Source organism: Geotrypetes seraphini, chromosome 10 (assembly GCF_902459505.1).
Source record: "Geotrypetes seraphini chromosome 10, aGeoSer1.1, whole genome shotgun sequence".
Taxonomy (NCBI): Eukaryota; Metazoa; Chordata; class Amphibia; order Gymnophiona; family Dermophiidae; genus Geotrypetes; species Geotrypetes seraphini.
In genome coordinates, this window is record NC_047093.1 from 106,386,032 (window position 1) to 106,403,149 (window position 17,118).

The window sequence follows — 17,118 nt, forward strand, 5'->3', positions numbered from 1 at the left end:
TCCGCGGAAACGAAGAAACTGGGGACCACGCACTCCTCCGTCGGGCGGGAAGGCACTCGCGCACGCGCGGTGCGGCCAACTAGAACTTTCTAGTTAAAAAGGTCCGTACCGAGGGCTCCGTCGGTGACGTCACCCATGCGTAAAGAATATGCTGCCTGCTTGTCCTGGGATAAAGAAGGGGATCAAGAACAAATCAGAGAAGGCTATCATGGGCCATGGTGTGCCCTCACCTGGAGTACTACATCCAGCACTGGTCGCCATACATGAAGAAGGACACGGTACTGCTCGAAAGGGTCCAGAGAAGAACGACTAAAATGGTTAAGGGGCTGGAGGAAATGCCGTACAGTGAGAGATTGGAGAAACTAGGCCTCTTCTCCCTTGAAAAGAGGAGACTGAGAGGGGACATGATAGAAACATTCAAAATACTGAAGGGAATAGACTTAGCAGATAAAGACAGATTATTCACCCTCTCCAAGGTAGGGAGAACGAGAGGGCACTCTCTAAAGTTGAAAGGGGATAGATTCTGTGCAAATGTAAGGAAGTTCTTCTTCACCCAGAGAGTGGTAGAAAACTGGAACACTCTTTTGGAGTCTGTTATAGGGGAAAACACCCTCCAGGGATTCAAGACAAAGTTAGACAAGTTCCTGCTAAACTGGAACGTATGCAGGTGAGGCTGGACTCATTTAGAGCACTAGTCTTTGACCTGGGGACTGCCGCGTGAGCGGATTGCTGGGCACGATTGACCACTGGTCTGACCCAGCAGCAGCAATTCTTATGTTCTTATGTTATGTTCTTATGAAACAGCAGATGGAAGTTGGTGAAGACTACTGCCTCAGACAAGCAGGTATAATAGCTCCAGATGCTTGTTTCTTCAGGCTGCCAGTCAGACAGAATTAAAGCATGAGACCCCAGACCTCCACAGCTACTCCTGTGTCATGGGGGGAGGGGTGCAGCCGGCACCTGAGTAAGTCCTCAGGACTAACACAGATACCACATAGCCTGCAGTCAAGCTCCAATATGACCAGGAACGAGGTGCATTACCAGGGGAACGGTCCCCAAGCCACCAAAAGTATTAGTGCAGGCTGGCAAGGTAGGTACCCTGAAAAAAAGAGGTCTGCCCTCCCAGCTACAGACCTCTGACAGTGAGAGTCTGTGTCTTCACCCTGGCAGGCAGAGCTGCCCCAAGGAACCTGGGGACCTCTGTAAAACGGATTAAAAAATCCCCAAAATAACAAACTGAAAGCAGAGCAGATCAGAAAGACACCTTCAATTTATGTGTAGAAGAAACTGAGGAGCATAACATAGTGCAGGAATAGCGGAGGCGGAGTCAATAAATGTAGAGGACGTTTTCTATACAAACTCAGGAGTAGAGGTGAATAACCCACTGGTTCAAGACTCATGCCGTTTGCACAAGAAAGTGACTTACAAGAGAAAATATTCATATAATTTAAAAATATAATATTTTCCTACATATAATCTAATATAATCACAACCTAAAAACTTTTATTATATCTCCTCCCATTTAAGAGAACCACCCCATTTACAATTCCCCTCCTTATATGCCAGTACCTGGAAAACATGGTCAATAGTGTACAATCACTCCACATAGGGCTAGATTCACTAAGGGCACGGATTGGATCCAATCCGTGAGGGATCTGATCCGATCCGTGTCCAGGGGGCTGATTCACGAATCGCCCTCATGCAAATGAGGGCAATCGGAATCACGCCCCCAACCGAGTTCCCAGATCACTCAGTAGCAATCCCAATGCATGCGCAGACCATCTGTAGATGGTCTGCACATGCGTCGAAGAGCAGCAATTTTTTTTAAAAAACTTAGTCCAGCGAGCCTATGGTTTTAACCTGCTTTAAACCTGCGGGTTAAAACCATGGGCTCACACTTGGGGCAGAGAGGATCGCTGCCTGCCTACATTTCAATGCCATTACCTCTCATTGCATGCGCGGATCGGAGGATAATCGGGACAGAGATTAGTGATTTGGGTCGAAGGGAAATTAGGTGGCAAAGGGGTCGCAAACCGATTGGTATATGATCGGTTTGCTTAGTGAATCTAGCTCTAAGTCTGCCTCCCCTAGATACAGTATAATCTTCCAAAAGGCTTATTGGCAGTACTATGTGTTCACCGATTTACAGAACTGTAAATACTGTATTTTTCACTCCATAAGATGCACTTCTTCTACTCCCAAAAAAGGGGTGGAAATTAGGATGCGTCTTATGGAGTGAATACCCAAAGTGCACTCCCCCCCCCGTTACCTTATTCCAATAAGCCCCCTTCCCTCGCTGGACGCGGCGCACAAGTCAGGCCCTGGCCCTCTTCCTCCTCCCGTGCGTACCTTTTTTCTCTAAAACTTCTGGACGGGCCGCTAAAGCAGCGCACCAGGCAGGCAACCTGGTGCGTCGCTAAGCGAGAGAATGAAAGAGGAGTCAGCCGGCAGTCTGAGGAAGCGGCGGGAATCAGGCAGCCAGCCTGATGCACTGCTCTCAGCGAGGCGCCGCGTCTATAAGTTTAAAAAAAAAAAAAGGTACGCGCGGGAGGCGTCAGGGAGGAAGAAGAGGGCCAGGGCCTGCCTGTCACCTGCCTGGGAGGTGAGGAGGAAGAGGCCGGGGCCTGCCTGCTGTTTGCCTGGGAGGGTAGAGAGGGAGAAGGGAGAGGCTAGGACCTACCTGCCTGCCCTGCTGAATTAAAAATAGGGAGCAGGGAGAAGCTGGGCCTGCCTGCCTGCCTGTAGGGAGGCCCGGAGGGGGGAGGCCTGCTTGCTTGCCTGGGGGGGCTGCCAGGGAAGGGGAGGACTGCCTGCCTGGGGGGGCTGCCTGGGAGCGGGGAGGCCTGTTTGCTTAGGAGGGCTGCCTGCCTGCCTGGGGGGATGCCTTGGAGGAGGGGGGTACTGCCTGCCTGCCTGCGGGAGCTGCCTTGGAGGGGGGGAGTACTGCCTGCATGCCTGGGGGGGATGCCTGGGAGGAGAGGAGCACTGCCTACCTGCCAGGGGGGAGGCCTGGGAGGGGAGGAGTACTGCTTGCATGACTGGGGGGATGCCTGGGAGTGGGGGAGTACTGCCTGCCTGCTTGGGGGGGCTGCCTTGGAGGGGAGAGTACTGCCTGCATGCCTGGGGGGATGCCTGGGAGGGGGGAGTATTGCCTGCCTGCCTGGGGGGGTGCCTGGGAGAGGGAGGTAGCCCTGTCCCTACCTGCCTGCCAGCCACTAGGCTTGCCTGCTCTGTCCCTGTCTGCCCTGTGCCCTGTCCCGGCCTACAACTAGACCACCAGAGGGGAGACAGGGTACAGAGCCTGGCAGGGAGGGGGTACAGGGTGCAGAGCTTGGCAAGGAGTGTGGGGTTGGGTGCAGAGCATGGCAGGGAGAATTTGGTTCAGAATGTTTTTTTTCTTGTTTTCCTACTCTAAATCTGGGGTGCGTCTTAAGGTGAGGTGCGTCTTATGGAGCAAAAAATACGGTAGTATGACTTGCAGTGAAGGACATCCAGCAGCTTGTTCCAGTCTCATTGCTACTACTGAAAATGCTTTATTTGTGATATAATTAACGTGACCATACATCCCGTTTTTAGGCAGCCTGTCCCGTTGCCCCCAAGCATAGCTTAGGGACGCTGAAATGCCCTGTTTCTGAGCAAACCACTGCAGTGTTCTTCCTAGCGCAGGGGTTGCCAAAATATCGAAGGCAACATGAATCGATTGCCCAAGAACGCCGACGCAGGAACAGATCAGGTGCGTGCAGTGACTGCACAAGCCTTCCTCCTCCCCCACACGTCAATTCTGATGTCGGAGAGGAAGTTCCGGGGCAGCCAATCGCTGCCTGGCTGGCTCGGAACTTCATCTCCGACGTCAGAATTGGCATCAGGGGGAAAGGCTTGTGCAGTCGTTGCACGCAACGGCGGTGACTTGGAGAAATCGGAGGCGGCAACTTGGGGAGCAAGGAGAGAGAAAGACAGAAAGAAAGAAAGGAGGGGGGGCAGGGAGAGAGAAAGAAAGAAAGGATGCACAGTCAAAAAGAAGTGCAACTAGAGACTCACCAGACAACAAAGGTAGGAAAAATGATTTTATTTTCAATTTAGTGATCAAAATGTGTCAGTTTTGAGAATTTCTATCTGCTGTTTGTATTTTGTACTATATTTGTCTATTTTTCTATAGTTGTTTTTCAAAATTTTATGTTTACTGTTATGAATTAATAAGATATTGTGTGTACATGAAAAATGAATGGAAGAAATTGGGGGCAGGATATGGGAGCGGGACTGAAAATTAGTAGATGCCCTGTTTTGAGAGAAAAAATAAATGGTCACATCCTCTATAATAAAAGCCTAAGTGCGTATGCGCACTTACAGTGACGTGATTCCTGCCTCCGTGATTTGTTCCTCTGTGGCCATGTTCGATTTGCGGCGCATGCGACAGTTTGTGGTGCATGCGGCGCTTTGAGTGGCGGTTTGTCTCCTGCAGTGTGGCGGCAGTGATAGGTGGTGGCAAGAGCAACTGTAGGAGAGTTTACCGTCGAGAGCAACAGCAGGAGGGTGTCCTTCGGCCTGGACAAGAAGGACAGGGTGCGGATGCTGCAAGGCATCCAGTTGCTACTGCTGCACAGGGAAGTGGAGGGGGAGAGGGAGAGGGGGCTGCTTTGGGGGGAGGGGTGTGCTGGGGGGAGGCAGAAGGGGGCAACGAAGAGACAGGCAGGCATGGTGCAACAGAGAGAGACAGGCAGGCAGGGGGCCAAGGAGAGAGACAGACAGAAAGAAATACAGACAGACAAGGGGCCAGGGAGAGAGACAGACATAAAGAAAGACAGACAGACAGACAACGGCCAAAGAGAGAGAGAGAGAAAGAAAGAAAGAAAAAAAAATGACAGACAGCGGCCAAGGAGAGAGGCAGAAAGAAAGAAAGACAGACAGACACAGGGGCCAAGGAGAGAGAGACAGAAAGAAAGTGCTACTGCTGGACAGGGGAATCAGGCAAGGGGTGGTGGTGGACAACCGAGGAGGAGAGAAAGAGACAGAAAGAGACAGCGGCCAAGGAGAGAGAGAGACAAAAAGAAAGACAGACAGAAAGCGGCCAAGGAGAGAGAGAGAAAGAAAGAAAGCCAGACATACACATCTATTCTAGCACCCATTAATGTAACGAGCTTAAAGACTAGTTAGGTATAATTCTTTAAACAACAGAATGGAAACAAACCCTTCTGGGCTGATTATAACTTTCCAGGATGGTTATACTGTACACTGCAAGCATCTCATGAAACTGAGGGCCCAAACCATTCTTAACCTTACATAATACGATCAGAATTTCAAATTGCACTCCTAGAATCTAGTGGTAATCAGTACCAAAGATAAATGCTCTTAACTTCCAAGCCTTCCTACCAGCCACATTATTTACTCTTGAGGGAATTCTGAACAAAGTTTTTGAAAATTCTGTGCGCAACATTTTAAAATTCTGCATAATTTATAGTGTTTTTCACAAAATTTCTCCATCATAATGTCTGAAATCCATTCCTGGCATTTCTCTTCTCAGGCTCCAACTACAATTCTCTCTCCTTCTAACTCTCAACAAGACCTTTAATTCTGCCTATCCCTAAAGTCTTCACCACATGCAATACGTACTCCCACCTTTCATTCTTCCTCCTTCCAGGCACCACCCCCACCTCTCATTCCTATCACTACCCACAGGCTTAATCCTCCATTCATTAGTGATACATTCTCATCTTGCTCTGCCCCTTCACAATCCCCAAGGCACACTGTCACTTTGCTGTGCCTCATCCCCCCAAGACTCTGGCCCCCCCTTTCATCCTCCACCACAGGCAGCAGCACGTTCCCCTCCTCCACTGAGCCTGCGCAGTTAGATAATGAGAAAATGAACCACTGCTTAATGGTCACTTCCTCCTCCTGTGCTGGCTTAGGCTCATCTGTGTAAACCGTACAGGCCTCCGTACAGCCCAGCAATTCACAAAAACATTTGAATCTTAAACTAGCAGAAAGGAGAAAGTGGCCTAATGTGCAGTGGTTCTGCGGTTCACTTTCTTCTCTTCTTGCCATGGGAACTCAGTGGGAGAAAGAGAGACAGAGCAAGTTTAAGCGCCTGCCTGTGCACAGCAAATGCAGAATTCTGCACATTTTGCAGGCATGGGGAATTCTTTATAAATTCTGCACTGTGCAGTGGCACAGAATTCTCCCATGAGCAACTATTGTGTTTTGCAACTGTTTGAAAGCAACCTCCAGAAAGAACATTTTCAAGACTGGCAGTTGAAAATTGCTCCTTCCCCTCTGTGCCTCAAAAAAGAAGGGATCAGGAGCTGAGAGGAAGGCAGAACTAGGAGGCAGCACTGGAGAAGGGAGGAAAGAGTAACGTTTCATTTTGAAAACCCTATGTGCATTTTATGATGCAAACTTCATACATGGAAGAGAAGCTAGCAATAGGCTGAGAACAGCAAAACCAGGGTTCAGTTTCTACATGTACCAATGACACACTTTGACCTTGGACAAGTCCCTATCTTTTACTGCCTCAGATACCTACTTAGATTTTAACTTCTAGGAATAGACGTATTGTACCTACATACTTATCACCTCTGTACAGTACTATGTACAGTATATCCAGTAGCACTACAAAAATAAGCATACAAAACTGATGCAATGTCAATGGACACTTCTATACCCAAAGGTCAGTTGGCCTCCAAATTTTGAAAGGGAAACTACAAAAATACCCTTTTGAGAATTCACTTGCAGGACACAACAAATGGATTTTGAAAATCCCCCCCAAATTATTAATACATGATGAATACTACTACTTGTTAAACTGATTTTTAAAATCATGGACATATGGGCAACAGTGGGTAAGGATCTCATTCAAAGAGCTTAGTCTGGCCAACATTAAACTATACATCCTCAGGGGAAGGGGGAACAAATATTTTAATAAAACCAGATTCTTAAGTTATAAAGTTAGTCAAGATGCCCCAGCTGATCTCACCCTCTTCGTTCCAAGATCCCAGCACGACACAGTGGGAAGAAATGGTACTAATGCCGAATTGGTTCCCCTTCCCCCACTGCCACTGATACTTTGCTTTTCTCCCCACAACTACCAACAAGATTTCCTTATCCTATGCTCTCGCTCCACTCCCCCCCCCAAAAAAAAAAAAAAAAAAGTATTGAGGCAAGCTACACCTATGGTTTCCAGCTCTTCTCACCTGCGATAACTCCACATTTTCAAATTTCTGGACTAGATTGTACCCATTGCAGTTAGGAAACACCAATATAAGAAAACCAAAACAACAGCTGAAAGCAGATGAATGTTGCACAAACTACACTTAATGAGCTAAATTTCAGAAAAAGTGTGTTCCAGAAATTTGGACTGCATGTTCCTAAAGTTTCCTAAATTCTTTGTGCTTGTAAAAGTGGCAGCTGATACAGCTGGGCCTTTGCTTAAAGGAAGGCTCCCAAGTTTGAACACTTCCAGCTATCAAGCGCTAGAAGCCTAAACTAAACATGAGAAAAGTTAAGTATTTCCACACTCCTGAGAACAAAGGATTTCACATATCTTTTGAAAATAAAATACTTTCAACAGAGAGCCTAAGTTAACAGCAAATGCAAACACAAGTCCAGAAGGGAGATGGAAAAGGACACAAAGGAAGACAAAATAAAGAAAAAAAAGGCACAAGGACAACTAGGGAAGAAGGTAAATGTTCTCAGCATGCCCATGTAAAACATTTAAGATCTTACATATAAGAAAGATCTGTGTGCTAAGCTCCATTATTACTTCAACAAGAAATTACAGCCTAGAAACATCCCAGCCGACATGGGAATAACAGAGAAGGAGAGAGAATAAAGGAAGATAAATGGTACAAGAAGACCTAGTATAAAAGATGAGAATGAGTACGGTATGTGTATGTCAGAGAAAGAGAGAGAATGGAAGTAGAATATGAAAAAGCAAGGAAAGAAAGACACTGGCACAGACACCGTAGGTGGCAATCACTAGGGGAAAAAATGAGCAAAAATACGACGACAGAGAGATACTGTGTCAGGCCACTGGAACGAGCCCATACCTGTACCACTCACTGAGGTCTCTTCTATTGCTGAGGCCAAAGAAATCTTAAACTTTCTGACTCCATCACTGCCGCCAAGACAAAGTTCCCACATTCTCCTGCAGTTCTCTAAACACACCCATGAGTTCCAATCTGCATATCTCCTCCCAAACACATACAGCTCTAAATTATTTCCCCTGCTTCTGCCATTTCTGTTCCCATAGCAACCTCTGACCCAGCAGCTGTAAAATGAACTGTTTTCTAGGCAAATATGTGCTCTTGGATTCCTCTGTGTTGCCAAACAGTTTTTTTTTCTCCCTCTCTAAGGGTTCATAGGCTGGCAGACTGCCCATGCTTTGTCTGGAGGAAGGCCAAAGTTTGCTAGAAATTGCTTGAATGCAACATAGAAAAACCACAAACACACAGCAGCACTCTGACTCAGGAAACTGGATCCATGTACCATGGGGACAAGTAAGGGCTATTCTCACAAACCCAATATAAATCAGGCCTTTAGGTTGCTCTGCCACTAGAGGGCACGTTCTTAAAAAAAAAAAAAAAAAGGAGTGAAGAGTCTAAAAGCACATCAGCAGCGTTTAAAAAATGACTGTTTCCTGGCCTTTACATCCCCTTTGGTCATTTTTTCTAGTTCTGTATTCAAACATGAATTTTGTGATTTGTAGATATAATTCAATACAGCACAACAAAAAAGAAGACATGCCCTGAAAACAAGCACTATCTCCTATATATACAAGGTTGGGGGGGGAGTGCTGAAAAGTTCTCAACCCAACCAACTTCTTAAATTCTGAGTGTTATTTTGCCACTATAGCTGAAAAGAGTGTTATTTTATTTTGCAAAGTGCTAGTTTGCATAATCAAAATGCTATATTTTGACATTGTTTCAGATCGTTGATTGAACCATGTCAACAAAAAGTGTGGAATTTTCAAGCGTGGAACTAACTCTGAGCCATCATGAAGTTCCTAGTATTCCTGCAGAAGAAAACTCCAAAGGAATTCCATGCTCATCATACTCCACAGTAAAGAAGTAGTGTGCAAACTTTCAGCGTGGAGATTTCGGGGCCGAAAATGCAGCAAGGTCTGGGAGGCCTCAAATGGTTTCAACTCCTAAAATTGTTCACCATGTCCATGACCTGATTTTGGTAGATTGGCAAATAATGTCTATAACTATTTCTGAAACACTACAGATATCCAGGGAACGTTGGGTATATAAACCATAGGCGTCGGAACGGGGGTGGCCACAGGGGCCATGGTCTCCCCCAAAATTTAGCCCTGGTGGTCCAGAGGTGCAGCTGGCAGGAGCAAGTGTTTTCTTCTGCCGCTCAGCGGCAACGAGCACTAATGCGCTTTGGTGCTCCTGCATGGTGCTAAGCGGCATTTTGGCTGGCTCCCGTAAATTCTCACGAATCACAAGAATTTGCAGGAGCCAGTCAAAAAGCCGCTCAGCGCCGAACAGGAGCGCCAAAGCGCGCTCATGCTCGTTGCCACTGAGCGGCAGAAGAAAATGCATCCCACAGCTACCTCCACCCACCGGGTTAGCAACGAAATAGGAGGGTAAGGCAGGGAGAGGGGCTGGGTGCAGAGTCTGACAGGGGGAGGGAAGGGGGCTGGGTGCAGAGCCTGACGGGGGGGTATGAGGGAAGGGGACTGGGTGCAGAGTCTGACAGGGAGGGGGAGGGGAAGAGAGGGAGGCTGGGTGCAGTGCAGTGCCTGACAGGGGGGGAGGGAAGGGTGCTGGGTGCAGAGCCTGATAGAGGAGGGAGGGAAGGGAGCTGGGCGCAGTGTCTGACAGGGGGGAGGAAAAGGGACTGGGCGCAGTGCCTGACAGGGAGGGAGGGAAGGGGGCTGTGTGCAGAGCCTGGCAGGGAAAGGCTGGGTGTAGGGGGTAGGGAATTGGGAAGGCATAGAGGACAGATGTTCAGGGGATTGGGAAAACAGATACGGCACATACTGGGAGAGGTTTGGGAAGGACAAATGCACGGTGGGGGAGGTAGGAAAGGAGGAAAGAGAGATGCTGCATAGGTGGAGTAGTGGGAAGGGAGAGAAAGAAATCCTGCCGGTGGAGAAGGGAAAAGGAACGGAGAATTGTTGGACATAGGTGTGTGGCGTGAGAGGGAAAGAGAGATGATGTATATGGGGAAAGGAAGAAAGAGTAAGAATTGTTGGGATAGTTGGTGGAGAGGAGGAAGGGAGAAATGTTACACTGGGAGGGAGGAGAGATGACCCAAAGAAGGGAGAGATGTCAGACCACTGGAATGGAAGGAAAGAGAGAGATGCCAGACCACAGAATGGAAGGGAAGGAGGGGAGAGAGAGATGCCAGATGGCGGAGAGGAGAGAGATGTTAGACCAGCTTTATAGGGAGGTAAGGGCCAGAACCAGCTTTCACTGGGAAGCTGGTACAGTAAATCCATTAACTCAATACTCCCACAGTAAATTCATTAACTTAATACTCCTCTTGTACTTAGTAAGTCAGTCTAGGCCAGAAATTTATTCTGAACCAAAAGGATTTATTTTAAAATATGGTATAATGCTCAGTATCAACTATATACAGGTGGAAGAAGAAAAATAGCTTTTAACCCTCAACAGTCTACAGAAGTGGTCTGAAACTCAAACCCTTTGCAGGGCCACATTTTGGATTTGTAGGCACTTGGAGGGCCTCAGAAAAAATAGTTAATGTCTTATTAAAGAAATGACAATTTTGCATGAGGTAAAACTCTTTATATTTTATAAATCTTTCCTTTTAGCTAAGCCTTAATTGTAATTTATAGCTAAAGAGTCATACGATCAAGAAACTATTTTATTTTACTTTGCTGATTATGATAAACATAACGAGGGCCTCAAAATATTATCTGGTGGGCTGCGAGTTTGAGACCACTGGTTTACAGCATGTTTCTCTAGGAACTCTGTCTTGCTAGAGGCTGCAGTTGAAAGTCTTTTACAAAAATGTACTCTCTCTGGGGCCCAGTCCCCAGAAGGAAACTTCTCTGTCAGTCTCTTCAGGGCTCTCTGAGCTTTTAATTAGAGTCCTTATCCAATGTGTTCCTCCCCTGCATGGAACACTCTTGGAATAAATCTATCCTTGTAGAACTCCTGGATCTATAAGTATAGCGGTATATATAAAAAATAAAGTTGTTGTTGTCCCCTCCTGTTTCTCATAGCCTATACTGTCAGCACTTCTCTTTTTTCTTCCACTCAAGTTACCACCTGTGGCAAGTTCAGTAGCTTTAGTTCAATATGTTTTATTCACTTAAAAAAATGCAAAAACAAGAAACAATATTTGTAGGCAATATATCTTGACCAATAATACCAATGTTCAAGAGTATGAACAGAATATATACTTACACATACCCTTCCCATTCCACCCTCAAATAACCAGAGATTATCAGAAGGCATTGTTCTTACACCTCCAGAGAAAAATCTACTCCATTCATTCCAGTTATAAGTACAACAAATTCAAAACAAAACTGTACATAATGATTCCCAAATGGACAGAATAACTTTGTATGCTTAAAGATTAGCCCCTTTCAATTCCAGCAACATAAAATTATGTCATTGAATCCTCCTTTCCCAAAAGAAAAGAGGTGTGGTCCCGAACCAGTGTTGCAACACACATTTTTCCTGCAATATATAAACTTTATATACAAATAATAGTGTACTGGTCTCCCTAAGAGAAAGTACTTCAATCTTGGAAAGAATCACCCCAAAAGAAGAATAAGGTAGATTCAGCCAAATGGCTTATAATGTACATCCCAAAAATAAAATTATTGTACAACCATACTCTATTCCTGAACACTTGGGTAGTCAATCCCATTCTGCAAGACTTCTTGTAGGAAGCTTCATTTGCATAGTTTTACTCCTCCTCTCGTACCTAGACTGCCCTCCAACTTCCAGTTGTCTTCCTACAAGCGAGACAGCAGGAGCTAATCTTTTCTGCTCATGTTTATTTTCAGTCAGATTTTCCATGGAGGTTCCACGTGTGGGACAGCATTGGCTGTGGGAGATTGCAGATTTAAGGGCAAAGTCTGCATCCAGGGGGATGGCTGCTTTGCAGTGTACCCACCTGGAAAGCCTGCATTCACAGTCCAGGGCTCAGGGACTGTTCCCTTAGAAGCATTGCTCACCACAGGTTAGTCCGCTAGTGGCTTTGAGCGCAGGCTGCGTGGCTCTATTGAGGTCTATCCAGGATCAGGGCCAACTGTGTTCTTCCACCCTTTGGTGTGCGTGGGTTCTGCGTGGGGTAGAGGTCTCTGGCTGATGCGTTGAGCCCGAGAGACCATTCAGAAGAAACAGGCAGTCAAGGTTCCAGGCTTCTTGAAGCAGAGGATCTCCCTGTAAACTTTTGAATCTTCCATTTTGCAGCTTCCAGCACACAGCATGTCACAATGAGTAACAGGCTGACAGCCTTAAAGATCAATTTGGAGGGGGGTCTCCAAAATCGCATTTTGGGGGGTTGGGGGGTAGTTCTGGGTTCCTCCACCTGAAAAATCCTATAATTGCCTGGTTTTGAGTTATTTCCCTTCCCTGAGCCGTTTGTGCGCTAAAAAAATTGCCGTGGCAACCATCTTGGATTTCCCAATTTGAACTAAAAGTCTTTTATCTGTCTCAAAACAGGTCGTTTTGGCTCAAAAATAGTCAGGATACAGTCCTCAGGGCAGGATACTGTGGATTCATGCCCTGTTTGTGGTAGATGGCTATTGGGTGAGCATCCATACGACTCTAAATTACGCCATGCAATACATCAGGAGGGAAGGTAGCATCATCTTTAGCCACCCTCCACCCCTTTCAGGGGCTTCTAGTGTTTAGTCCATTCAAGGACCAGCCAAAATTGGGCCGGGGGCAGCACAAGTGTTACCCCGGCAAAATTACAGCTGAAGGGGCAAGGATTTTCCCTGTAGTGTATTATTATGCTATTTCAAGCTTATTTGGCTAACAAGAGTTTGTTGAATCTGCCTACTATGGTTACCTGTTATCACCGGGTGTCCCTTCCCCCAAGAGTGCAGGTTCACAGCAACAGAACCATGCGCAGTCGAGAGACAGTCCACCTGAGGACAACTCAGATGATCTGGATGATATTCTCATACCTTTTCTTTCTCTGACATGCACTTCCATGGTGGGGGATGAGGCTGCAGTCACAGATCTGCAGAACCGAGATCCAGGGGACACTCCAGATTTTGGGGAAGACCCTACTGTGCAGAGACTGCTCAGACCCTCAGTGCTGATAGGGATCATTTTGGAATCCCTTCTTGAGTTGAAATTAGAGACTCCTCAGTCCTCAACAGCGCAGTGCTTCCTTATGAGTAACACAAAGTCACAGTCTTCCTGTTTTCCTGACTATCTAGACATAACGAAGATGCTCATGGATTACTGGAAGGTGTCAGAAGGTCCTCTATGAGTGGACAAGGCTATGACTAAGCTCTGTTTGATGGTGGAAACTTTTAATCAGCTTTTTGTTTCCCCAAAGCTGGATTCTTTGGTGGTGCAAGTTACTAACATAGAAAGTGACGGCAGAAAAGGGCCAAGGCCCATTGAGTCCGCCCACTCCATTGACCCACCCCCCTAGTTAATCGCTCTCTGATGACCTTTTTCCTCATAGAGATCCGACGTGAGCATCCCAACTGTTCTTAAAAACTGGCACGCTGCTGGCCTCAACCACCTGTACTGGGAGCTTATTCCAGCTGTCCACCACTCTTTCAGTGAAGAAGTACTTCCTGGTGTCGCCATGAAACTTCCCGCCCTTTATTTTCAGCGGGTGTCCTGTTGTGGCCGAGGGTCCCCTAAGAAGGAAAACATCATCTTCTACCTTGATGCAACCAGTGACATACTTAAACGTCTCAATCATGTCCCCTCTCTCCCTACGTTCTTCGATTTTTCTAAATCAACTACTACTTCAATTGATGATTTAACCAACTTATGGAACAATGCTATTCTATCTACTTTAAATAAACTTGTTCCAATACAAAAGAAGACTATTTCGGCTCGAAAATGTAGTAATCCTTGGTTTACCACAGATCTTTTACTCCTTAAGAAACAATTAAGATCTCTTGAACGGAGATGGAGGAAGGATAAATCCCAAGAAAATCTCTTTACATATAGGGACCATATGAAATTTTATAAAACAAAAATTAATCAAACTAAAATGAAATACTATTCTGAAAAAATTTTTAAAGCTAAAAATCCTTCAATGCTTTATAACATTCTTAACAAAATAACATCTCATAAAATACAAAATGATTCCAATGACAAAGCCCCAACAGCCCAGGAAATTGCTGATTACCTTACAGAGAAAATTACTAATATCAGAAAATCATTTACAAATCTCTCATTTATAAGTGATTCTGAAGAGACCAACTCAGATTTGCTATCTTCTAAATGCTCGAAATTTAAGATACCTAGTTTAAATGAGATAGAAATTGTTCTAAAAACTCTGAATTGCAAAAGTTCAAAAGCTGACCAAATACCACCATTAATTCTAAAACAATATTTTAAAATCTTTGGACCTATGATTCATATATTAGTTACAGAAAGTTTAAATCAAAATACGGTTCCCCTAAATTGGAAAAAATCATTTATCCGTCCAATTATCAAGGATAAAAATATAGGTCAAGATGAAATCTCTAATTATAGGCCAATATCCACTATTCCTTTCTTGGCTAAATTAACTGAAAAAATTGTCTTCAATCAGATATCCGAGTTTATAGAACAAACTAATGTGTTACATCCAAATCAAACAGGTTTTAGAAAACACCATAACACAGAACACTCTCTTCTTGGAATGACTACTTCAATTCAATATTTTCTAGATCACCATCAATCGGTGCTGTTAGTCTCTCTTGATCTGTCAGCAGCGTTTGATACAATCGATCACCAATTACTCCTTGCTAGACTTCAAGCTATTGGGGTGACAGATGAAGTTCTAGCTTGGTTCACATCTTACTTCAGTGAGCGTACTTCAATAGTTAATTTCAATAATTCTTCATCCCTTCCATCTCAGATTTTTCATGGGGTTCCACAAGGATCTATTCTTTCACCCTTACTTTTTAATATTTTTCTAGCTCCATTAATGACATTATGCCAATCAGTAGGATTTCATGTTTTTGCATATGCTGATGATATACAATTATTACACCCTCTAAATAATAATAATACAGTTGAAATCTCATCAATTAATGAGAAACTTGATCAAGTATATCATTGACTAGACAAAAACAGATTGGCGCTCAATATTAAAAAAACCAATGTTATGTTATTTCCATGGAAAGAGAACTTTTCTCTCGTTCATCCGATTTCAATTCACAATGTTCCCCTTCAATTAGTTAAAAATATAAAAATTTTAGGTGTAATTTTTGATGATAAACTAAATTTCCATGATCATATCAGCAACATTGTGAAAATCACCTTTTATAGATTACGTAAAATTCGTTCTATCTCGAAATTTCTCTGTGCTAAATCACTCACTATTTTGATTCACTCCTTGGTGATTTCTAAACTTGATTACTGCAATTCTTTATTCAAAGGAATTGCACAATATGAAATAAAACGATTACAAATTATCCAGAATACAGCTATAAAATTAATAAATAACTCTAAAAAATTTGATCATGTAACACCACTTCTCAAAGAGGCTCATTGGCTTCCTGTTAACTACAGAATCACTTATAAACTATGTTTAATTATCTTTAAAACTTTAATTAATAAGACCCCTGCTTTTTTATATAGATTGCTGATTCCATACTCTGCAAAGAGAATTTTACGTTCTAGTGAACAAAATCTGCTATCGATCCCATCTTTAAAAATTATTAATACAAGAAGACAACTTATTTTTTCTTGTACGGCACCTCAAACATGGAACGCCCTCCCTATTTCTTTACGGGAGGAGAAAGACCTTGGAAAATTTAAAATTGAGTTAAAAACTTTTCTTTTTAAAGATGCCTTTTCTACATAATTTTATATTTCATGAATTAATCATTTGGTTGAACATGTTTTAATTACTGTATATCCTTTTCGTATATGCCCTTAATGTTTCTTCTTTATTTTAAAATTATATTTCACCCCTCCCTTCCTAGTGTTTTATATTGTTTAAATTTAGAATATTTTAGCCATTATTTAAATTGTATGTATTATGTATTGCATTATTATTGTTGTTTGATTTTACATTGTAAATTTTAAATGTAAATCGCTTAGAATATCCGATTAAGCGATTTATCAAGTCCCATAATAAACTTGAAACTTGAAACTTGAAACTTGAGAGAGTATAGCCGCAATTCGTTCAGCCTTTCTTCGTATGATAGATCTTTGAGCCCCGAGACCATCTTGGTGGCCATTCGCTGTACCGACTCGATTCTCAGCACATCTTTGCGGTAATGTGGCCACCAGAATTGTACGCAGTACTCCAGATGAGGCCTCACCATGGTTCTGTACAAAGGCATTAGGACGTCGGGCTTCCGACTAACAAAACTTCTCCGGATACAGCCCAGCATTTGCCTAGCCCTAGATGAATCCTTCTCCACTTGTTTGGCCGATTTCATGTCTTTGCTGATGATCACCCCCAAATCCCGTTCTGCGGCAGTCCTTGCTAAGGTTTCTCCATTCAATGTGTATGTTCTGCACGGATTATTGTTGCCAAGGTGCATGACCTTGCATTTGTTAGCGTTGAAGCTAAGCTGCCAGGTCGAGGACCACTGTTCTAACAAAAGCAGGTCTTGCGTCATGCTGTCGGACAGATTGCCGTTACTCACAATATTACATAGTTTGGCATCATCAGCGAATAATGTTATTTTACCTTGAAGCCCTTGAGTCATGTCTCTTACAAATATGTTGAACAGGATCGGGCCCAAGACCGAGCCCTGCGGCACCCCACTGGCTACCTCTGAAGTTTTAGAGATAGACCCTCTGAAGTCTACCACTAAGTGCACTTCTCTTCCCAGTGAAGGCTGTGTGGTGTTGAAGGATGCCGAAGACCACAAAATCGATTTTGTACTCAAAAGGTTTTTTGATTCCACAGCCTTGGGTTTGAGAGCGGCAGCAGCAGCATCCTTTGTCACCAGAGACTGTCACTGCAAGCTGCGTCATGATTTTGACACTATTG

At 44.4% G+C, this 17,118-nt stretch overlaps 1 protein-coding gene across 1 annotated transcript in view; it reads right to left on the bottom strand.

The window, feature by feature from the left end:
- LOC117367913 (discoidin domain-containing receptor 2-like) overlaps positions 1 to 8,162 on the bottom strand; it is a 235,372-nt gene extending 227,210 nt beyond the window's left edge. The window contains exon 1 of the mRNA XM_033961001.1: positions 8,040 to 8,162. The gene's annotated coding sequence lies outside the window, so the exon portion shown is untranslated. The remainder of the gene's footprint in view (positions 1 to 8,039) is intronic.
- Between the last annotated feature and the right edge of the window lie 8,956 nt (positions 8,163 to 17,118).